Source organism: Caretta caretta, chromosome 15, assembly GCF_965140235.1.
Source record: "Caretta caretta isolate rCarCar2 chromosome 15, rCarCar1.hap1, whole genome shotgun sequence".
NCBI classification, from domain to species: domain Eukaryota; kingdom Metazoa; phylum Chordata; order Testudines; family Cheloniidae; genus Caretta; species Caretta caretta.
In genome coordinates, this window is record NC_134220.1 from 27,607,609 (window position 1) to 27,631,740 (window position 24,132).

The window sequence follows — 24,132 nt, forward strand, 5'->3', positions numbered from 1 at the left end:
AGCAGCTGCATATGATCATATAAGAGAAAAGAATCCAGTTGAAAGGATTGTGTGTAATTTAAGGATTGCTGGTGCTTTATTTGAGCACTAATATTGTTTGTTTTGGCAGTGGCAGCAAAGAGCCGTTTTTTGCAGAATTCCATCGGCTGGCGCTTCTCTGCTGGCTGTGTGTGTTGCACAATAAGAAGAGGTCATTTGTTTTAAGTTTAGATGCCAGATTACGTGTGAGCGCGCGCGCGCACATATTTTTCCAAAATAGTCTCAGTGCTTTTGAATGTCGCCTCACGGTGTAATTTCTGTTTTGACTAGTTTGGTGTAATGTCTTCCCAAAAGCCGAACCAGGATCCCTGAGTATTTATTTAGCTGCAGTTTAAGTGACTCTCAGCTGACGTGGGGTCGTTTGAATATTAATTGGTCTGCATGTGCATGCAAGCTAGTTCCAAAAAAAGTAAATAGCCAATTTGAATCCCGTGTAAATCTTACTCTAGTGGGAGCTGTGCCGTGTGTTGGCTGCTCTCAGTGCGGCCCGCTTGCCTGTGGGTAATGCTCATGCAGTTTTATGCTGAAGTTAGGACCTCAGGCTTTCTTTGTTTTCTTCCATCAGGATAACATAATAAAGTATTACCTGGTTCCTGGCACTGAGTCTTGTAACGTGTCACGTAGGCAGAGCCACTCATCTGGGAGATCTGGGGAGAGCAGCAGCACTGGCTAAGTAACATGTTGCCTAGTCTGGCTGCATGGTGTGTTAATTCTTTATTGATAATCATACAGCATGCTGACATAGCTGCTTTCATCTGAGGATCTCTAAGCACTTCACAAACCTGACTTAATTCCAGAGAGGTAGAGGGACAAGGTCTGGGAGGTAATATCCTTTATTGAACCAACTTCTGCTGGTGAGAGGGAGAAGCTTTCAAGCCACACAGAGCTCTTCTTCGGGTCTTTAGGTAATTTCTACTACCCTCATTTTACAGGTGGCCTGACGAAGCGTAAAGGGCCTTGGTGAGTTATGTTTACGTGTCTTGCCTGTTGCCACGCAGCAGGATGGTAGCAGAACCAGGGGACAGGCAGGTCGAAGGACAGTCCAGATCAGTGGTCAGAGTTGATGCAAGAGTTCCAATAGCCAGGAGGTCCAATCCAAGGGGAAGGTACTGCGAGGCAGCAAGATGGGGTCAGGCAAGGCAGGGTCCTAGTAGCAGCTAGCAGGCAATGGCTTGTTGCTCAGCCAAGGTCAGAAAGGAAACAGGAAGTTTATATTATGGTCATCAGCCAATCAAGGTCAAGACCAGGTGGGCAATCGGGAAGCAGGCCAAGGAACCCTTGAAGCTGCCCCACCCAAGTTTGTGAATTCCTGGGTAACTGGATAAGTCTGTGCGGTGCAACAGCCAAGGCTGCTCCCCAAGGGTGGAGCCTTGCAAATCGGCTTTATAACTGCGGATATCCATGGACCACTTTTGCAGATGGTGGATAGGATGCGGATACAAATGTTGTATCCACATAGGGCTCTACCCAAGAACCCAGAGGACTGGGCTTTGAGGCCAGGGTCCTGATAGCATAGAACCCAGGAGCCCTGACTTCTAGTCCTCTCCTCTCTAACTACTGAGACAACAGAGGGCCTGCTCAGGAGTGGTGCTGTGCGCCAACAACTTTGAATAAAGTTTGTCAGATACATGTGCTCAGTGCCTCTGGGAGAAATCCCATTTGTGTTGCAGAAGGTTACGTTTTCTGATTTGGTGTGTGTTAGTTGTTTTAGAATCAGTCTAGTGCAGGGATACTTGTTTTTTGTTTTGTTTTTTTTTCAAGGTCCAGAGAAAATAGTAATAAAAAAACCCCAAAGTGATAAGTAAATAAAAAGATTCCGGGGTCCATTCAAAAGCATCTGGTGGTCTGGATTTGGCCCAGGGTTCACCTATACTATACCCCTGGTCTAGCACATCAGGAGGGTGATTTGATAATGAACCTTGCTTTGATTCATGGAGAGTTTTTTGGGGTTGTACAGTTTTAGTATTTTATGGTGGCTGTTGGAAATGGGTTGGGTGGTAGAAAGATGTCATTTGTTTGGTTCTCATTTGAATAGCGCTAATGGATCCAGTTGTGCTGCAAATAATTAACATTTTTAAATGCGCTTCTGCTACTGTAACTTCTGCATCAGTCAGTTTTGATTTCTGAGTTTGGGTTCTCCCTTGCCAGGTGGAGTTGGAGAAAACTATTTGCAAAAGGCAATGGCAGCTACGGCTCCTAACTCACCAAGGTTCTAGTGAACATTCTACCTGATATCTAAACCCTCCTGCCTCATTCTGAGACTCGGACCCTCGTACAGATGTAGAATAGTGTCAGTGTGCTCTAGGGTGATGGTGCTATGGGGTTACTAGTGATAACCTAAAGTTACTGACATAGGAACACAGGAGTTGCCAGCCCGGATCAGATGGAGGTCCCTGTAGTCCAGTGTCCTGTCTCTGAGGAAGTGTCAAATGTGGGGTAATCTGCCTCCTATATTAAGTCTCCTCCTGATCCCCGAATAGTTAGAGACTGTCTGAGACCTGAGGTTTAATGTCCCTCCCAGAATGTTTGTTGTTAACCAGACTAGCCGTAGTTATAATTATCCACAGAAATGTCCAGTCCCTTTTGATTTCTAAGTTTATCCCCATTCCTTTGGCAAGCAGGGAGCACCGTATCCACTGTAACTTCTGCTTTGGACTCTCTGCAGATTCAGGAACACCTTGGGCATCTCCTTATAGAGATCATGGAGGCTTTGTCTCCTTTGCGTCCTTTTAGCTTAGAGGAGATGCCTCATCATGAAGAGCTGCTCTGGCTCCGGGGGCTCTGGCTACACAGTCATTGTAGCTGCTATGGTTCTACTGAGCTCATGAGTCTGTAGACTGCACCTGCCCTGATGGCGGCTCTCCGTCCCTCCAGGGAAGAATCCTCTTCGGAGCATGACGCTAAAGTGTCGAATCTTCCCCTAGTTTCTGGGGTCATCTTTATTTAGATAAACCCTCTCCAAACCTCTCTGCCACACTGACTTTGCTGTCATGAGTATCCCGCGTCCCTGTTAAGTACAGGGATGACGTTGTCTAGTGCTCGCCCTTGTGCGTGGTGGCAGCTACAGAATATGGAGGGCAGAAAAAAAATGTCTTTTGACTCCTCCTTAGATAGCTAGTCCAGTCTGGAACTGAGATGGGCACCGCTCAATCTAGCAGAGTCCTGTGTTCCATATGTAGAGCAGAAGGAGTCTTCCTCCTCTCTGAGATACTTATAAAGCAGCCTCCTTCTCTTGCCTGGCTGATCCTCTGTCTTTACGGTCAGAACAATGCCTTCCCTCCATCCTCTGTATCCATTCTGAGGACCTCACCTTTAGGTTTGGATTGCTGTGGAGTAAAGAGTAGAATAAAGTGCTGAGACCTTTTAACAAATAAGAACATGATAGTTTTCCTCCCCCACTCCCTTCATTTGAGAGGTGTCTAGGCCCGGAGGTCCGACCTAGTCTTTTGTTTCCAACGAGGGTTTGTTTCAAACACGCTTAAGACAGAGAATACCATAAACTGGGCTGTTTGAAGGGTCTGCTTGTGGATTGGAGAGGAGGGAGCTGAGGTCACTCCCTCAGCCTTGACTCCTGAAGAACTGCTGAGGAAAGAGTTGGAGACTACAGAGCTGCAGAGAGAGCCACGCTCGCTGGCGGTGTCCTTTGCGTTGTCTGATGCTTTAACAGAAGATTGGGAAGACAGAAGTGGCTGGAAAATTCCCTCCTCTGCTCTGAACACATGCTGCACTCTTGGACCTAAGTGCTCTGAGTGACTGGAGGAAATATCAAACCTAGCAGATTATTTGGCTGACTGAGTAAGTGTGTTGTTCAGAACGATACATGGAAAAATCTTGCTGCCTCCATGGTGCTATTAACCTGGTGGAGGATAAGGAGAAGTCTGGGTGCTTTTGCAAAACCGGGACATTTGGAGGGAAGGGGGGAGTGGCATGAGGTACGTGGTCTTGGTAGCCCTGGGGATCAGCTGTTGTTCTGGGTATGCTGATAACGGAGCAGGGGATGGACAGGGCAGCGTGATGGGACAGGTAAGCCAAAGGGAGTGCTGTTGAGAGGATTAATATGTCCACTCGGGGGAAGGATCGTGAACATGGCTTTACAATCCCGGTGATCTATAAAAGGCATAGACAGAGGAAAGTTATTGTCCGATGATGTCGGGCATGAATGGAAATGACAAGTGAGGGTGGGTTGCCTGGCTGGTCCTTTGCAGTGTTGTGATCCTCCAGACTAAACTCCAGGCTTTACGTGTTGCCTTTCCCAGTTCCTTGCTGGTGCGGGGAGCGTCTTGGCTGGTACTCCTGGGGGATGACGCAATGTATTGCAATGGACTGTGGGCTGTGTGCCCCCCCTGAGCCCACAAAGGGATGGAGCTGGGTATGCCATGCCTAGTGTTGGCACGCAGGGCTCAGATCAGTGACAGAACGTCATTTGTGTCCATGCAAACTGCTCACTAGGCAATGAGCTGCTGAGCTAGAAATTCCTGTATTCTCTCCCAGCTTGAGTCTGATGTTTTCCAGCCTTGGGCTATGTTTGCCAGGCCCTTGCTGGCTGGCCAACTAGCCTGGGGGTAGATGTGAAAGCACCAGGTCAAGTCCCAGCAGGGTCCAGATGCAACACTCGGGTGGGCCAGCCCCTAGCTGCTGGGTAGGGGAATATTTGGGGATTCCTACCAGTCCCTGCTTGGAGTTCATGTCTCTGGTGGGTGCCTGTCACACTTGAAGCTCCACTCCTAGATCTGCTCGAAGGAGCTTTCTCGCTGATTTCCCCCCTGCAAAGTTTCCTGATTGCTGCAAGAGGGGAAGGCCTGTGCAGCTCTGCCGCTCCCTACTGTGTAGCCTTGGGCTCATCTGCCCCTCGCTGGGGGCCAGATTCATCCCTGGTGTCATTCCCACCGAAGGCTTCTGGCTTCCCTGTCTGTAAAAAGGGGACAATGCTAATACGACCACTGACCTCCTGGGGCTGGCCTGGGACTAGGTTAGTGTTTTGTGACCTGTGTTAGAGATGGGAAATGCTGTCCACTGTCTCTTTCTGTGGAATGTGCCCTGAGCTGATGGTATCAGCCTGAAGTGAGCACGTCCGTGCACGTATTGGTACAGCATAAACTGTTAAAAATGGCAAGTGTAAGCAGACCACCGTGGTTAGGCTGAGCCCCCCGTTCGTGGAGTTCTCAGTACCCGGGTTCCCTGCCCTTGATCCAAAAGAAAGTGCAACTGGATGTGCCGTGCAGCAGACTGGTAATGGGCCACGCTGCAGTAATCCTAGCTGACTCTTAATTTCTGCAAGAGCCTGGCTTTCATGCTGCCCGTCTCTGCAAAAGCTGAACGATGGGCAGAGTTTAGATTGTACCCCATCAGTTGGCCCACATAGCGAGTTCCGTGACTGTGTCCCCCTCGCGTAGGTTAGAATAGGAGGGGATTTGGTTTTTTTTGGTTATAAAGCTTAGTGTGTTGCAAAAACTGCTGCTTCTCTCTCTCTCTCTTGCACTTTTTTCCCTGAGCGCAGATATTGTAATCCAGCCTACGAGTATTGCTCAAGCAAATCTCTGATTAGGAGAGAAATACAGAAGGCGGCTGCTTCTCTTTTTAATTTTCCACAAGGAGAAGGCTGCGCAGAACTGTGTAGGCCTGACTCCAGTACTTAAGTCTCCTGCTACTGTACTTTCTTTCAAATAAAAGCAGCTAATTAACATTATTCTTTAATTATTGCTTTTATCAACAAGGGGTCTGATTTGTACCAGCAGGATAGTCGCTTTCCCTCAAACTACCCAAGCGAATGCTTCAGTTCCTGTTGCTTTTGAAATGAATTTGATGTCATCTGCCCATTGTCACTTAATGGGGGCACTTGGGTAATGATTGTGCGTACTGGCACTGTTAGCAGCACCGCAAGCATGTAATTTAGGCCCTTAGGCAACAGTACTTCTGAAATCTCTGGATAGTTTTGAACTCTCTGTTCTTAATTAAATATGCAATTTTTCACGGTAACCAGGTTAATTCTTTTGTGTTGTGTTGTAATACTGTTAGGAATTTTCATAGACCTTATTAAACATTATTCAGGCATTGTGAATTCCATAATTAAAAAAACCGAAAAGAACAAAGCTTGATTCACTTCTTCCTTTTCCCTGGTTAATTTATCAAATGAATTTTGCAAATTTTTCTTTTTGTCCCCAGACAGTATGCCAAGAGTTTTAAAGGGGAAGGATTTAATTGTTCTGTAGGGATTGGTTGGTTATGAAGGATTTGGCTGTTTGATTAGTAAACCCTACTGGGAATGGTTTAATGCTCCATGATCTTAAAAATTGTCTGATTGTTGGGCTCTCCAAGGATGCTTTCCCTTTTCGTTATGTACGGCAACAGCTTCACACAAGTGTGATTATTAGGTACTGAGGAGGAAGTGAAGGGGAAGATCTTACTTCTCTTTAAATTGGTGATCATGGGAGATTTTCCTTTTCCCCTGGCAGTGCAAAAAGACTGATTGCTTCCTACATAACAGGTAGGATGAGGAGACAAATCAGTAGCTGTTTACATACATCATCACAGATAATGCACATTGCTGGAGTGCTGGTGGTTAAACCAAATAGGTCATATATTATGTTGCAAAAGGGCCATTCCTGTTGTGAGACCGCTCCAGCTCTCACTTACTCCTTTGTGAATCCCGAGTAACTCCATTAACTTCAATAATGCATCATTAACTGCAGCTGAATTACACCAGATTTTCTCCTGGCAGAATCTAGCCCCACCAGAGCTTATTTAGACAGAACAAAAGAGGTTACTGGGTGACTGATATAAAAAGAAATCTTGATGTCTATTAAAACATGGATAATTTTTTTCCTGGTACCTAGCCCTTCCAAATGCCTTTTGAGCTGAGTTTCTCTTTCAAGGCCTGTTTACCAATATCTGCAGTGTAGCATAATGAAATTATACAGTATGTCTGATTTATCAAGGGGCAAATCTGCAGCATTCTCTACTGCTGTGTCCAAATCAGTATGATATTTTCATTAGACAGTGACAGAGGAAATGGGGCATTGACATTACAGGTAACCATATTAAACTGGCATAATGGCCCACTGGAATGTACTCATCAGTGTGTTCTCTATAGCTGCACAAAACAGCTAAGTAAGGCGATGAACACAACCGGGTGTGGCCATGTTGCTAAAGCATGGGATGACCTTCCATCGGGAGGTGGCGGAAGTCCGGTTACTTGAGAGAAACTAGGTTGGACCCAATATACTGTAGGGAGCAACCCTGGTGAATGTTGCCCACTCTCACAATTTTATTACAAGTCTCACAATTTTAGCATTTTTTTCCCGTAAAGCCTCAGCTGTGGGAATCCACATGAGAATTCCAGCTTTAATTTTAAAAGATGTACGTTTGCTCTAAAGCTTGAAATCACAAACCCTTTAGGCTCAGAAACTAGAAGGCAAATAAAAAGGACCTAAACTTACTATTTTAAAAGAAATCTGGCTTGAAAATCATAAATCTCATGATTTCTGGGTTTATGAGGTTGATATTGTTAAGTAGATTCCTTAGTATGTCTCCTCCAGCTCCAACTCCTAACATTTTGGGGGATTAGCACACTCAATAGATACATTCAGGAGTGCTAAATCTTGTCTTGGCTCTCAACTGCTTTAAAACCCATAGAATGAATGGGCCAGGCTGTGATCTTACTCGTATAAAGAACTGACCTGAAGTCAATTGAAATTGAAAAGAGTCTTTCCATTCACTTCAATGGACTTTGAATCAAGCCCTAAATCTGGAGTATCTGCTTTGATTTCAGTTTACACTGGTATAACTGGGGACAGAATTTGGCCCTGTGGGAATATCTAGGGGGCTGGAGTGATAAAATTTTGCTCTCAGGGTGGTGGTTAAGCAACCGTGTGATATGTTTCTCTTGTAAAATGGACGCTTGGTTGGTTGGATTTTCAAAATGCCATTGTATTTGAGGAAAAAAGTCAATATTTAGTATTTCTCCTCTTCTGTTGGTAATGCATTGATGCAGCTTTCAAAATAACTGAATTCAGTATCTAAGAGCTTCTTCTTCTCAGCTCTTTAATTGTGCAAGAGGTTGAAATGCCCGGATCCAAGAGTTTATGTAACAGAAATAACACTTCATGTCTGTGCCACTTGGGACTGATTGTGCCATTTCTGTGTCAAGTGAAGGAAGGAGGGTGAGAGCTAGACTGGGTCAGTTCTGATGCCACTGAAGCTTTCAGAGCTTAGCTACCCTGTGATAAAAGTTGACACCCCCCCCCCCCGACAACCTCCTGCAAACTGCTTAATCTGCAGGATTGGCAACTTCCGATGGGGAAAAAAAAAATCTTTGAAAAATATCAAATTTTATCTTTGGTTGTAAAAGAGTTTTATGGCTTTTTTTAAGGCACAACGTTTGCTGCAGCCGAGGGCTGAGAGCGAAGGCCGACTTTCCCTCAGACATCCTGGGCATGGCTCCTGCAAGCTGTGAAAATGGGGTGACTCTTGCAATGTGAAGCGCTGGGGGCTCGATCCTGCGAGGTGCCCGGTGCTTCCTGCGAAATGCTACGCACCCTCCTTGAAGTTGCCACCCTGGTGAATTGGGACTTTCATAAGTCCCTCTGAGAGAGCAGGGCATGAAAAGAATGGACAGCTGGATATTCAGTTGCATTGTGAGGGCTTCAGAAGTTGCCATCCCAAGGTGATATTAGCTCCTCACACCCGCATGGTTCACAATTCTGATCAGGCGGCTGAGGGTCTAGGATTTCCATTGCTTTATAATTGGAATTGTAACATGAGCTCAGCAAATCCTGCAGTATAATTAACTGGGAAAACTCACAGCCCCTGGTGTTGATGTTCAGCAAAACAGTACGGACTAGAAACACTGCGTGAAACAGTTCTTGCTTTTCGCTCCTTTCCAGCATTGTTGGAGGGTCTGATCCTCCATTCCTGTGTATCCACTGAAGGCAGTGGGATTTTGTGGGTTGAAAGTAATGCAGCATTGGGCCTTCGAATTGCATGTGTGTTTGGGCATGCTTACAGTTGCCATGTGTGCATATACACACACACTCTCTGTGTCTGTGTCTCTGTCTCTCTCTGGAACTGACCAGCACCACCCCGGTTAAGTCTTTTCTCATCCCTATTATGAATCTGTTTTTTCTTGGGCTTTTATCTTTTCTGCAAAATCCCATATTTCACCCCTGGCTGAAACCTCAAGAACATACATCTGCAGCCTGAAGGAAAAATTAATTTTTTTGGCTGAATTGAGTCCACTGTAAATGCTTCACGGGCAGCAGTTTCTAGGACTTTGCTGTCAGTGGAGACTGGGCATAGAATGCGGGGGGCGGGGGATGCTTCGTGTACAAAAGGGTCACCTCATCGAAGGTGAATTAAAAGAAAAATGGGTTGTGATTTATTGGGACAGCAGGGTGGGGGCAGAGGACTCGGGTGTAGTGGCTCTGCTCTTTGTAGGCAGCTAGTCCATCTTGCAGACCGTTCTCAACATGGCCCTGGACTGCCCTTCCCTGAGAGTGGCCCAACAGGGCGCATTCTCCTACCCCTCAGCTCAGCAGAGTCGGGGCTTAGGGATTTCGGGGCTGTGCCAAGGGGAGGCGGAGGAGCCACACTCTGCTACCGATTCTCCCAGGATCTCTGAATGGAAGCTAGTGCTGCTGCTAAAAGCGACCTACTGTCAGGAAATCGGTTCGTAGGCAGTCAGGCCTAGTGGTCGGAGGTGGGAGTCTGACCTAGTTTCAAGGCAGTCAGTCTGGCCTAGTGGTCGGCGTGTGAATGCCAAAGCCAAGGGTCAAGGCGGAGTTGGAGTCAGGAATCCAAGCGAGGGTTGGACCAGGATTACCAGGAGTCAGGGAAGGTGGGAGCAGGGCTGGTTCTGAGGCAGGAGCAAGGCTGGGACAGGAGGGGAACAAGGCGGGGTGCAGGGCAGGATCTGGGTTGAAGTGGTGGAGGAGCAGGGCTTGCAGAGGTGAGCCCAGGGAGGCCGAGTCCATGGGCATATGCTTGGAGCAGTCAGCGAGCCGCTGCTGCTGCTAGGTCTAAGAACGAGCCTGGTGGCTTCCTCAGCCAATCAGGCAGCCTCCCTGGCTCGTTAGGGCGCCAGCAGGACTGAGCAGGGGCAGCTGCGGGCCTCACTCCTGACAGCTCCTGGGCATTCGCTGGTAGCGTAGCTCCTGACAGACCAGTCCTGCCAAATGGGGTCATGGGAGTAGGACCCATGGTGCAGTGGGAGGGACGGGCCTTTTGCGTGTAGCTCCTGGGATCACACCGGGTTGGGGATGGACATCCCTGTGGATCTGTGGTTCGGTAGGTTTGGAGACTTGTGGCTTTAGTCCCATCAGGATGGAGCTCCATGAGGGCTACCTCAAGGCCTTTTCTGGGTACATTGTCCCCTTGCTGCCGGCTTCACCCTGGGATGGTGCGGCGTGGCCCTCAGTTACCCATCTGAGACCTGGCTGCTGTCCATAGACAACAGTGTTACAGTAAAAGCTGCTTTATCCGGCATGTTGGGGGGAAGTAGGGTGCCAGTAAGTGAAAAATGCCAGTTAACTAAGAGGGAGGGAGTTTGAATGCAGGGCTGGGGATTGTGGTTTAGGAGGGGGTGAGGGGCGTAAGCTCTGGGAGGGAGTTTGGGTGCGGGAGGGGGCTCAGGACTGGGAGTTGTGGTGCAGGAAGGGGTGTGAGGTGCTGGCTCTGGGAGGGAGTTTGGGCGTGCCGGGGGTGCAGTGTGCAGACTCGGGGCAGAGGGTTGGGGTGCAGGAAGGGGCTCGGGGTGCCGGACCTGGGGGGCGCTGAACTTGGGTGGCTCCCCGCAAGTGGCGACCTGTCCTGGCCGCTTCTCGGCAGAGGCGTGGCTGGTGGGGCTGCGCGCTGCCCCTGCCCTGAGTGCTGACTCCGCAGCTCCCATTGGCCAGGAACCGCGACCAATGGGAACTGCCAGGGCAGCACCTGTGGGTGGAGGAGAGCCCGGAGCCACCTGCCGCACCTCCGCCTAGGAGCTGGAGTTACAGACTCACCCTGTATGTCTTGCTGGCTGTCTAGCTCCCGGATTGATGTACACAGCTCATGCTGAAGTCAGTGGAGTTAGTCCGGTCCAGGGTCTCCCTGGTCTGGATGAAGCAGTCATGAAACAGGCGGCTGATGTCACTGTAGCCCACATGAACCCCACCTTGCGCACAGGGACCTCTCCCACGCATCCCTGCCTGGGGTTCTAGAATCCTGTTCTACCCACTGTTTCCCTCCATACAGATGAGCCACCGCTTCTCTGCGGCTGTCAGCGACCTTCCTGTGGGGGCGAGGGGGAGGCTCACTTCCGCCCTCCCAGGTCAGTGTTCTTGGGGAAGTTCTGTGCCTCGCCCTGAATTATGCCTGGATTTGATTTGATGATTTTTTTTTTTTTTTACTTCCCCATATGGGTGATCCGAGAAACAGACCATGCAGGATATTCCATGGGATTTCAAAATCTTTTGCAAGAGACACTGGCTTTGGGGTATGTCTTCACAGAAGCCACAGCAAGAGCGGGGAAGGTGCAGACAGCACGTAATGCCAGTTTAAACCCATTTGGAGACAGGATCTGCCGATAGCTTTGCAGAAATAACTTTACTTTCTGATCATCCAATTACAGTGCTCTTCTCTTGCACATCAAAGAGCTGCCATTTTCAGAAGGGCTGCGATTAACTGTCACTTCATTTTGTACTGAAAGCAGTTTCCACACCAGATCACTAGTAACAGCTAGTTCAGACTGATCTCTTTCCCCCACTCCCTCAGTGACTCTGGAGTTACCCTGAAAGCACAATTTGGCTTTTTTAATGCTAATATAATTGCAGAATAGGCTGTTACTCTGGACCATATCCTGCATGCAGGAGTTCCCTTGATGTTGGGGGAGACTCGTGGGTGGAAGACGGTGGATGTGCGTGGATCTCACTTATAGCAGTGTAATTTTAGATTAAGTCTACTGAAGTCATCAGAGTTGCTCCGGACTGACACTGGCATAACTGAGAATCTGGACCCCAGATTACAGAGCTTTGCTGTAAGGACTTTGTATTAGCAGATGTGCGTATAAAGACACACCAGATATGTGTTCAACACCAACCCTGAGGAGCTTGTAGAGAATCATTTACTCTACCCAAAGAGCTTTATTGTATGCTCTTGAAATAGGCTTAAATTCAGTAGCCTTTAGTTGTCAACCTATGAGTAACTTGAGCTCTGGTCCTCAAACACCCCTCCTTCTGCCATTTTTGGTTATCAGCCCCTCTGTGGAGATCCAGCGTCTGGAACGTAGAAGAGATGTGTGGGACTGGGACAGAACAGAGCAGGGGGTAGCGAGGCTGCAAGGACCTGACTGAGGCTTGGTTTCACCATAGGTCTCACTAGCCTTGATCTCCAAGAATGATTTAGAAGAGGGAGCGAATAGCACATTAATGAAATGTGGGAGGCGTTACGACTCCCAGTGGGTGCAGGGAAGTAATACAGATTAGACTGGGCAAAAAGCCGCTAGGCAATGCCAGTTCTGTAGTACCAGGTGTATAACAGCAGGTGGACCTGTGAGCACCCTTACATTCCTGTTGACTTCAGTAGTAGCTCTGGGGGATCAGCACCACATCTGGGCTCTGTAGGGCTTTTGCATCATTTCTACAACCTGGGGTGACCCATGTTTTATGAAGATGCAAGGAAGTATGTTCAGCTCCCACCAAAGGCACCAAACGCATGCAGCATCACGTGCCCCTTGGAAATGATGCTCACAGTGAAATCACAGACCAGACAGGATCGATATTCGCAGGTCTAAGGATGCCCCTGGAGGATTATTCTGGTTTTAAGGAGAGGTTGGAGAGGCATTAAACTTATAAATATATTATTATTTAAGCAAAGATTCATTGTAGTCTTTGAGTTTAGTTTATATGGCGCCAGTGTTTTGCTCTGTCATATTTTATGGTTATCGCTCTAGGTGAATTAAATTGAATGACTGTACAGTGCTGTCTGCATCCAGTTAGTTTTTGTTAAATAGAAAGTTTACTATAGGGCCACAATCAAGTAGTTTTGGTTTTAAAAAAAAGGTGTTTTTTTAAAGTGTGTGGGGTTTACAAAAATTAGTGTGTAGACATTTTTTTCCTATAAAATTTACACACATGTGCGAATTGTCTCATGTTTTATTGGAAACCCAAACACAACATTGCTGTGTTAGCTTGTGAGATTCAAAAGTGAAACTGCTAGACGGGGACTAAAGGCTTCCTTAATCTAGAATCACAGAAATGTGAGGCTGGAATGGACCTTGAGAAGTCGTCATGTCCAGCCCCCTGCGCTGAGGCAGAGCCAAGTAAACCTAGATCATCCCTGATAGGGGTTTGTCGAGCCTGTTCCTACAAACCTCCAGTGATGGGGATTCCGCAACCTCCTTAACGACCCTTATAGTTAGAAAGTTTTTCTTAATATCTAACCTAAATCTTCCTTGCTGCAGATTAAGCCCATTACTACTTGTCCTGCCTTCAGTGGACATAGAGAACAGATAATCAGTCCTCCATTATAACAGCTCTTAACATATTTGAAGACTATCAGGTCCCCCCTTCAGTCTCCTTTTTACAAACATTTTCATTTTTTTTAACCTTTCCTCATATAGTAGGTTGTCGAAACCTCTTATAATTTTTGTTGCTCTCCTCTGGTCTTCCTTCAATTTGTCCACATCTTTCCTAAAGCGTGGTGCCCAGAACAGCACACAGAACTCCAACTGGGGCCTCATGCTTGCTGAGTAGAGCCAGAGAATTACCTCCCATGTCTTACATTATGACCCTCCTGTTAATACATACCATAATGACATTAGCCTTTTTCACAGCTGCATCCCATTGTTGACTCATATTCAATTTGTGATCCACTAAACCTCCACATCCTTTTCAGCTATACTACTGCCTAGCCAGTTCTTCCCCATTTTGTGGTTGTGCAGTTGATTTTTTTTCCTTCCTAAGTGAAGTACTTTATACTTGTCTTTATTGAATTTTGTCTTGTTGAATTCAGACCAATTCTCCAATTTATCAAGGTTGGTTTGAATTCTAATCCTGTCCTCCAAAGTGTTTGCAACCTCTCCCAGCTTGGAGTCGTCTACAAATTTTATAAGCATACTCTCCACTCCATTATCCAAGTTGTTAATGAAAATATTGACTAGTCATGGGCCCAGGTCTGACCCCTGTGGGACCCCACTAGGTACACCCTCCCAGTTTGACAGTGAATCACCGATAACTACTCGCAGTACAGACTTTCAACCAGTTGTGTATCCACTTACAGCAATTTCATCCAGATTATATTTCCCTAAATTATGTAGGAGAATGTCATGTAGGACAGTGTCTGAAGCCTTGCTAAAATCAAGATGCTGCTTCCTCCCTATCCACTAGGCCAGTTACCCTGTCAAAGAAGGAAATGAGGTTGGTTTGGCGAGATTTGTTCTTGACAAATCCATGCTGGCTATTCCTTATTATCCTTTTATCCTCTAGATGGTTACAAATTGATTGTTTAATAATTTGTTCCAATAACTTTCCAGGTATTGAAGTTAGGTTGACTGGTCTGTTGTTCTCCGGGTCCTCTTTGTTCCCACTATTTAAATATAGATATTATGTTTCCCCTTCTCCAGTCCTCTGGGACCTCACATGTCCTCCATGGATTCTCAGTCAAAGATAATTGGTAATGGTTCCGAGATTGCTTCAGGTAGTTCCTTAAGTACCCTAGGACGAATTTCATAAGACCCTGCTGACTTGAATATATTTAACTTATCTAAATATTCTTTCTTATTCTTTCCCTATTTTGGCTTGCGTTCCTTCCCCCTTGTTAATATTGTGTTGAGTATCTGGTTACCATTAACCTTTTAGTCTAGTGAAGAAAGACATAACAAGAACCGATAACTGGAAGTTAAAGCCAGACAAATTCAAATGAGAAATAAGGCACAAACTTTTACCAGTGAGGGTGATTACCCATTGGAACAAAGAGCCAAGGGGAGTGATGGATGCTTTTGCTGTCTTCACATCAAGACTGGATGCCTTTCTGCAAGATATGCTTTAGTCAAGCACAAGTTATTGGGCTCACCACTGGGGTAACTGGGTGTAACTGTGTGGCTTATGTTGTCCCAGAGGTCAGATTAGATGATGTAATGGTCCCTCCTAGTCTTAGTCTGTGAATCAACAGCAAATGTTTGTTTTCCAGGTGGAATGTAAACAAACCTCATAGCGTGTGCAAAGCAAGTTTTAAAAAGCTCCTGTTGTAGGATCTTGAGAGGGTTTTATCGCAAGGCCTTTGTTTTTAATATGATTTTTATCTTTGTCTTTTTAGGAAAAAACACAGAGGTGCATGTTGATCTGCAAAAAAAGTCCGTGCTGATTTGGGCTGATATAACTGTATTTGACTGGATAGCAGGTAGTCAATTCTTTTGTTTGTTGTTAAGCTTGTAGGCTAGCAGATACACTAAATCTTCAGCCTTACAGTTTATGGCCAGATCCCCAGTCGGTGTAAAAGAGCCTAGCTTCTTTGGAGTCTGGGGAACTGTGTTGATTTACCCCAGCTGCAGGGTCTGGGCCACATGCATTGCTGAGATGGGATTTGAAATGAAGTCTGTGTTTGTCCAGATATCTGGTCCAGAATAGCACAGACAGTATTTTTGCTTTAGAAAATGTGAATCCTAGACGGTGCTGAGAGCTTTCCATTGCCACTGAAGTTAATGGGACTCAGAACCACTCAGGAGGCCCCTGCTGAGATGTGTGGAAGAACAGAAGAGAAGGCAATTCTGCTTGCTGTGTAAGGGAGGAAAGTGCTGCTTTGAGTAAAAGAGTAACTTCAAATGCAGCTCATTCCCAGCGTTGTCAGAAATGCGACTAAGCCCTGAAATGGGAATGTGTCTGTGACTTTCATTTATATATTTTTTTAAGTACCACTTCTGTCTGGTGCTGTAGTAACCTCAGTTCATTAGTTAGGGCCAAATTCTGACTCTAGTTACACCAGTGCAACCATGCTGATTCTCCCCCAGTTTCACACTCCATAGTGGGCTTGCTGCAGGCGGAGCAGTGCAGGAGCAGAATCGGCTTGCCGAATGCCATTTCAGGTGTGTAACTGTGCAAGCAGAATTGCCTCCTTAGTTATTTGCTTTGTTTTTGTTTTAACAAGAAATAATTGGCAAATGCAGCCTAATTCAAGGTCAAGGTGCTCAGATTTTCCTGAGAAGCCAGACTTGAAGCAATGAAAAATGTAGGTGGATAGCATGTCTTTTTAAAAACATACTTTACACTGAGCCATGTCAATCTTGCAATTTTTAAAACAGGGAAGTGAAATATTTGCCATTAAAGCCCTAAGCTCTACTGATTTAATTCAATGCCTTTGATCACGTTTGTTATAGGGGGGGAGAAAACCCCATCTCTCGCTTCCTCTTTTAAATAACGGCACCTTTTAGCTGTCTGCTGCTCCCACTGTGCAGCTCTGAATTCAGAGAGTCATTTTAAAATAAGGCCTAGACATCTGAAAGCTGAAGCTGAGCAGACGCTGGTAATGTATTCACAGTCATGACACAGAGTGGCAGCATGTCATGAACTATATTCTCCGGGGACCAATGGGTCTGGGATATTGGCTTTAACCCACAAAGGCTCCAGTCAGAGCGTAAATTCATCAGGCTTCCAATATTGCTCTTGGACTACTGAATAATTTACAGTTTCAGGGCCCAGCCAGGTTCAGGTCATTGGGGTTCATGGGTTAATAACAGGTTTGGTTTTTGTTGTCAGCAGCTGCCTTGATAACATATGAAAGAATCCTATTCTGTTGATTAGATTTTGAAATGGATCAATTTTTAATCAGCAGAACATCTGACTCACTCAATAAGAGTAGCATTGTGGAGACAGGATGGAGGTTCTCTTTATTTACAGGATTGTTTGTTTTTAGTAATACGCAAATACTCAGCATGGCTGCGGTCCTCCCTCCTCCCCAAAATAGACTGGCTGGATTTATTGTCAGACTTGAATCATATATTTGATTCATCGACTGATTAGTTAGTAAATCCATGGATCTGTTTAAGAGATAAGAGTACGCGCTAACGGTTTGATTTAGTTATCCATTGTTATTGATGGAAAAACATTTACTTCCTAACGAGGAAATTTTGCTTAATGGAATAATGAAAAAATGCCAATAGAATGGTGTTTGGGGGGACATCGGCAAGCTGGTAACGGGGTTCTGAAAAAGTCCCTTCCAGTCAGATTGGGAAACTCCACTAGAAACCTTGGTGCAACAACAGGGATGCTGTTAGTCAGGTTGCAACCATCGGGTGACAGAGTATCAGATGGTATCTGCATTTCAAAGTCTGCCACACTTGAGGGTCTTGCCACACTGCTATGATCCTATGGATGATATCAAAGTCTGAGTATAACTCTGTAGAGAAGCCATGATCTAGCCCTGGTCTTTATCCAACTACGGTGCTAGCCCTGGCATAGAAACGCCTGCGCCTTTGCTCCCATTCATGCAACTAAACCAGCCACGTGGAGGTGTTGTACGTACAATGTCATCGTTCTGCAACATGCTAAAATCACTGCAGTGTCTTCTGGGGCAGATGGGCTTGTGTCCCCAAATCATGCTCGGGCCTCGGGGAAGCTTGTTTCACCGCAAGGAGCTGATGAGATTTAAATGTTGTTCAAGCCCATCTACACCTTGGCCTCCAGCGCTGTCCATGGGATGGTGTTGTCCCGTCTGCTTAGAAAGGACTGTCGCTGCTGTGTCAGCACGATGATTTTCTTGCCCTTCCAAACGGCAGTGCCAGGAAAGTGTCTGGTGGATCCACACATGTGGCTTGTGTTTATTGCTCACTGATTGTATTTGATGTGAGGACGAGACAACAATCCAGATTTCACCAGCTTCAGGGTCTCTTCCAATGACATCTGATGGGTTTTGCTGCCACTAGGTGACTCCCCCACCCCCATCCCGCAATGTTGACGAATTTGACCCCCATGCAGCCCTGCCCCACTTCTGTCTTCCTGCAGTGTGGGACAGCTTCTCTGGGAAATACACATCAAACAGAGAAGGGCTGGGGATTTCTGGTGATAAGAGATCATGGGATTTCTCTTGGGTGAATCTGAGTCTTGCAGGCAGTTGCCATGTGCAGGGGGCTGCACGGGTGGGATCAGTGGATTCCTTGATGGGGGAAGGGATTCCACATTCTCCTTACACCCTGGGGAGAGGACAGAAAGCACTGCATGTGGCAAATGCTTGTCGTGTTGTGGAAGCTGTTCACAGCCTACGATGCAAGACTCTGTATAAGAATCCGAATAGGACAAGACTCTCCAAGCCCCCTGTTTGTTTTGTGTTGTCGGGGAGGCGGCTTCCTTCTCCCAACGGCTGTATGACTGTTGGATCTGCTGGTAAACTGTTGGGGCCAGGAGCTCTCTGCCCATTCGCACCCGCTGTCTGAGCATCTAGCCCCAAACACCCATGATTCTCTCAGATCTGTTGGCTGTCTTCAGTATTGCTGAGCACAAGATATTGCTGACCTGCCTTGCACAGATAGTCGGGGCACTCTTGAGTGTCTTTGCTCCTTTCTTCATCAGGAAGCTTTTTTTATGAGCAGCTTATGATTTTCCCATATTCATTTGTTGTTGGCCATAATTTGCTGACTCTTTTCCGTGAGTAATCGTTGGGCTATAGATCGTTTGAGAGAGGTGTTGGTATTAAAAACACATGCAGTGCTGGTTCGTTTTGATTGGCTGCATAGGTTACATGGGGATTGTTTCTGTTCCCCGCGGGATGAGCACAACACCTAGATTGTGTGTTCGCTTTTATACAGTTCAGAATTCGCGCTTGCGGACTATCAGCTGCTTCCACAAACGTTCCCGCTAAACACATGTGCCCTATTTGTGGAAAGTGATCACACAAGGGGCACCAACCCTTCCGAAACCAGTTTAGGGTCAGATCCTCAGTGATCTATAAATGATAGAAGCTCCGTGCTGATTAACATCAGCTGAGGATCTGGCCTTAATTTTTAAATTCAGTTGAAGACTGGCAACTAATTCTTCCAGCCATAATGGTAATGGTGGCTCTGCGGTCTAGCTGGTAAGAGCATTAAAGGCAAGGGGAGCAATTCCATTGACTAGTCCATAATGTAATGGTGATGGGTCTTTAGACCAATTCTGTGCATGAGCAAAGGCAAAGTTTCAGAAGGGAACAGCTTGCCCAGTTCTCTTGTTCTTTTTAATATTAAAAGAGCCAAGTTTTCTTAATACATTAAAAAGATCTATTTGGGGGTGGGAGCGGGATTGTGCTGTTTATGTTTTAAGAGCACAAAACAGCAACCGAAATCATCATTTCAATCTTGCATCCTAACAGCCATATGTATTCCTTTTGTAAAGACAGGCATAAAGTACATCTCCTTTTACGTGGAGTCCTGAGTGTCAGATTTTGGCCTGAAGCTAGCTTGAAAGCTTGAGTTAATAGAACTCCTTGAAAAGTAAGGCCCCCTCCCCCCTTTTTTTAAATAACGGAAAAGGTAAGAGTCTCATAAATATGGTGCTGCTGTATTAAAGATTACTTTGTGGTTGCTCATTGAGTGCTGACAGATCAGTTGGGAAGGCCTTTTGCTGGCAGATATTGATGATGATAATTACCATTCAGACTGGCGTCTTTGCATAGTTTTGCCCTCGGTGCATTGTAATTTTACTTTTAAAACTCATTGCCTTCTGACAATCTCCTTACCCTAAATAAATATTTTCTCTCTCACCTGGATCAATTAAGATCCCAGTTACATGCGGGCTTGCTGTTGGCCATATCTTCCGCCGTGGTGGTTTCAACATTTGCATCTTATTTAAAAATGCTTGCAAGTGTTCACTTCCCCCGAATGTGGGAGAACATGCAGAAGTGGGTCTCAGAACTGGTTCCAGATGTGTGGAATATATAGCAGCACAGCCATCATGCAACCTGTTAGACCACTTCTTCCAAACAGGATTTCAACCTGATGCTTGTCTTAGCGAGTGCTTTAAAATGACAACAGCCAAACGGAACAGGCTTCTGGCTATTATGGAAATAGGAAGCAGCAAGCACTCTCAGGGAGTGAATGGCCTAATTTAATTACTGCTTTAATGTATTTTAATGCTTACTATTTATATTTTTGGTAACTTGATTACATGGCATTTTAAACACCTGTGAATGTTTTTTAAATCTCACTGTGCAATGGGTTGTTTGCAGTGTACTGAAAAACTCCACTACCAGCATGAATATGAACGTTCCTGTGAGATCTCCTATGCTTCAGTCACCTTGCGTAATGAAGGTAGGAAAGCCTCGTGACATGGAAACAGAGGCACAGAGATGATAAATGATGTGCAGTGGGTCACACAACAGGGGTGTGATCTGCAAGGACTCAGGAACTCACCTTTGCATGATCTAGCTACATGTCTGTAACAGACTTGAGAATAGAAGTCACTGTGCTGCCTTGGTGACGGCACTGGGCTGGGATTCAGAAGACCTGGGTTCTATTCCTGGCTGTGCCACTGTTTTGCTTTCTGACACTGGTCACCTTGGGGTTCTGTGACTCAGTTTCCCCATCTGTGAAAAGGGGACAATAATACTGACCTTCCTCTGTAACCTGCTTTGAGAGCCACCGACGAAGAGCTAAGCCTCATTGTTATTTCATTTATTTACTCGGCATTTCTGTGGCGCTCATCTCTGTATCACTGGAGTGCCGGGACCCTGCAATGCTGCCTCCTGATCTCGGCTGCTTCCCAATGGCTCGGAGCAAGCCGCCCAGGGCCTGACCTGGCGCTGCTGCTGCTGAAGCTGCAGCTAGATGGGGGGGCCTCACCACCCAGCGCTGCCACCCTGGCACCTTCCACAGCTTGGCATTCCCTGGGCATGAATACACACAGGAGCTCACCGTGATCCAGCGTATTTCCTCCACCTCTGCTCAGCTTTCCCACTTGTTGCTTTACAGCCAGAAAGCCAAGGTTAAGGCTGCATTGTAGCTAGGGCATAGCACCCTCCTGTGGGGGAGCAGGTGTGCTGCCTGGGATCCTTCCTGGGCATCAGGGAGAACTTTAACAAGGATCTTCAGGGAAGACTGCAGGGCCAGCTAAATAATTTCAGCAGCACAGAAGGAAAACGCCACCCCCATCCCCCACACGCTTGTTTTTAAAGAGAAATTGGTCTTGGCCTTTCTGCACACTATAGAGCCTGTTTTTATGTCTTTTGGCTCCAGTGATCTACGCTTCAGTGATTCCTAAAATGTACGTTATCCAGAACGGTACTTGCTGTTCCGGGCAGAACTGCTGAGCTTTTCCCCTCTGAATTCAGCCAGCAGGTTGCTTGGTCTCTGTGTCGTGCAGGGGTAAAGCCGCTGCCGATTTGTATCTGCGTTATGATGGCTGCATCTTGAGAAGGCTTACTCAAAAAACAAAGTGTTCACAGAACAGGAGAAAGAGAACGTCTTCCCGGAGCTGCCCTGACAAACATGAGTGCCTTCCCCGGTCTGCTAGAGTTCTGTAAAGAAGATACAATTCCAGATGGGATTGGGGTAAATACTAGCCATTCTCCTTGGTGGGATGTGCTGCTCAAGGATCATCTTTGCATTTAAAAGGAAATCAACAAGGCAATAGTGCTTTATGCTTACAGAGCATCTTCTGTCTGCAGGTCCGAAGCACTTAATGGACAGGTGAATTAAGCATCACTGCTACAACCCTATGAAGTAGGGAAGTGTTGTTATCCCCATCGTACTCGGGGAAACTGAGGCACGAGGCAGGTAAATGACTTGCCATGCATCACCTACTAAGGGCCTGCAGATCACATCACCGCTCGGTTTCCTTGGCTGTCAAATGGGGACAATACATAAGGGCTAATTAATCTTTGTAAAGTGCTTTGAGATCCTTGGATAAGAGGTGCAGTGTAAGAGCGAATTCTTACAGTACTTTGTTTATAAATGGTTAGCCACTATATGTTAGTCCTGGGGTGAAGCTGTTGCCCCTGCACACTGAAGGCAGATAAGACCGGACGATACGTTCTGATGTGTCTAGTGGAGTGACAGACGAAAGCAGTGGTTTGGAAAAGATTTGCAGTAGGCTAAGTGGAAAGCTCCTGTATAGAGCAATATAGTGCCCAATGTTATTACAGTAACATAAGCCCAAGGGCTCTCTTATATAACCTGGAAGTAACACTGCAGGAAATCGGCAGTTTGCTAATAGCCACAGTAATAGCTTATAGACTCTTGCTCCTGTCAGCAGGAACAGACGATATATCAGTTTCTGTTAAAAACATTAGCAGCATCAGAAGGTTAAATATGCATATTATATCATCCCTGGCGGTTTTATTTTCGTGAGAGCAATGGATGGCATAAGTTCATGACTTTAAAATTAAGTTTATTTCAGTGATGGAAAATGTGCTTACCTCCTTGACGTCTCCGAGTTATTTTCAGAGATTCGTTAAAAGGAAAAACATTTTTGTAAAGAGGAGAGGGCTGGCGGCCCTGATTTTTTTAGTAACAAGTGCTTAGGAAGTATTGATTGAGATAATCAGCATTTAGTGTCTTTTTTTTGTAATTTAATGAGGAACTGTCCAGTTTATGCTTCATAAAGGCAGTTGGCGGCTCTGTGGCTGTAAGGAACTTTGCAGGTGCTGGTGAATGGGAGAGCTTTCAAAATGAAGAATCCAATTGTAGGTGTTTCAAGGGGAAAGTACCAATCAAGTGCCTTCCTCAGCCTGCCGTACAGACATAATGCACATGTGGTGGAGAGTCCAAACTCAGGCAGCTGTGGGGTCCTGCTTTATTCGCTAAGGAAACAATGAAACACAGTGAAGATCAGCTGAGACTTTCTCTGATCCTACGATTCCTCCCTCAGAATTGCTCAGCCCACATCCTTGATCCTCTTTCCCCCAGGAAATCTCTCACTTCTTTTATAGCCAGGTGGGAATGAGTTACTTGCCTCTAGCAGAAATTGCTTCGACCTCTTTCAGCAAGATAACATCTGCTAACGATGTGTTCCGGTCAAATGCTGTCAGCTACTTGGGTCTGACCTATACTAAAAATTTAGGTTGACTCAACTACGTCATTTGAAGTGTAAAAAATCCACACCCCAGGAGATATATTTAAGTTGACCTAATCCCCAGTTTAGTCAGCACTAGGTTGATGGAGGAATGCTTCTGTCGACATAGCTACCACCTCTCAGGGTTACTCATGCTGACCGGAGAACCCTTCTGCCCCCACACTAGCATGGGTACTAGCTACACTGAAGTGCTGCTGCAGCAGCTGTCTGTAGCATTTCAAGTCTAGACAAGCCCTTGTTCAGCTTATCCATCCCTCTCAAAGTTCAGGACTGTTCCCAGCAGTGTTATCCCGCATTGTCAACCCCAAGCATTCAAAATTCATGAGTCAGGCCCCCAAAAATCACAAGGTTAGATTAAAAATAATGAGATTTTAAAAAATACTCAAATGTGCATTCTTTGTGCTCTGGTTTCTGAGCCTTCAGGTCACACATGGGTCCCATTTTGAAGCTTTTCTGTGCAGTGATGAGGGCTAGACACTTATTTTATTTGTACTGAGATCTGAAACGTTCACTGTCACCTGAGTCCTGGGGTTGGGGCTTGGAGAAGTAACGCTGAATATTGCGAGAGTCACAGTAAAATCCATGAGAATTGGCAACGCTGGGTCTCAGTGGTGGGGGGGCTCCCGCATAGCTGTCTGCACCGCTCCCTTGACTGCAGCGGACCCATTTCTTCTTATGCTAGCATTGAATTTGGCCCTACGTGTACACTTAGACCTGGGGTCGGCCAGTGTTTTGTTGCCCAGGCTGAAAAACATTCCCTGCCCCCCAAAGACACATGGAAACCACCCCCTCCCCCAAACCGGAGATTGCCACCCCTGCATTTTGGCGTCCAGGGCAGCCACCTGGATCGCTCGCTGCTGCTTAGGCCTAACATCTCAGAAGATTTTTGATGCCTTAGCTTTTGCGTGCCCAACTTGTCCCACTGTTGCCTGGTTTTATTGCAGGGTATTAAACGCTCCCAATTCCAGTCGCAGCCAAAGGGACGATAGGGCATCCCAACACCTTGCTGGATTCCCTTCTGTTCTCCGGTTCTTATACTGCGGCCGTCCCCATGGTATCTGAGCGCCTGGCGTTTGATTGGGCTTTTAATAGC

At 46.3% G+C, this 24,132-nt stretch overlaps 1 protein-coding gene across 7 annotated transcripts in view; it reads left to right on the forward strand.

Moving 5' to 3' along the window:
• CUX2 (cut like homeobox 2) overlaps window positions 1-24,132 on the forward strand; it is a 228,844-nt gene that overhangs the window by 14,172 nt on the left and 190,540 nt on the right. For 2 of the 7 annotated variants that reach the window (XM_075120084.1, XM_075120085.1), the window contains exon 2: window positions 15,322-15,405. The exons of the other annotated variants lie outside the window; for them this stretch is intronic. The gene's annotated coding sequence lies outside the window, so the exon portion shown is untranslated. The remainder of the gene's footprint in view (window positions 1-15,321; window positions 15,406-24,132) is intronic. 7 annotated transcript variants of the gene reach the window in all.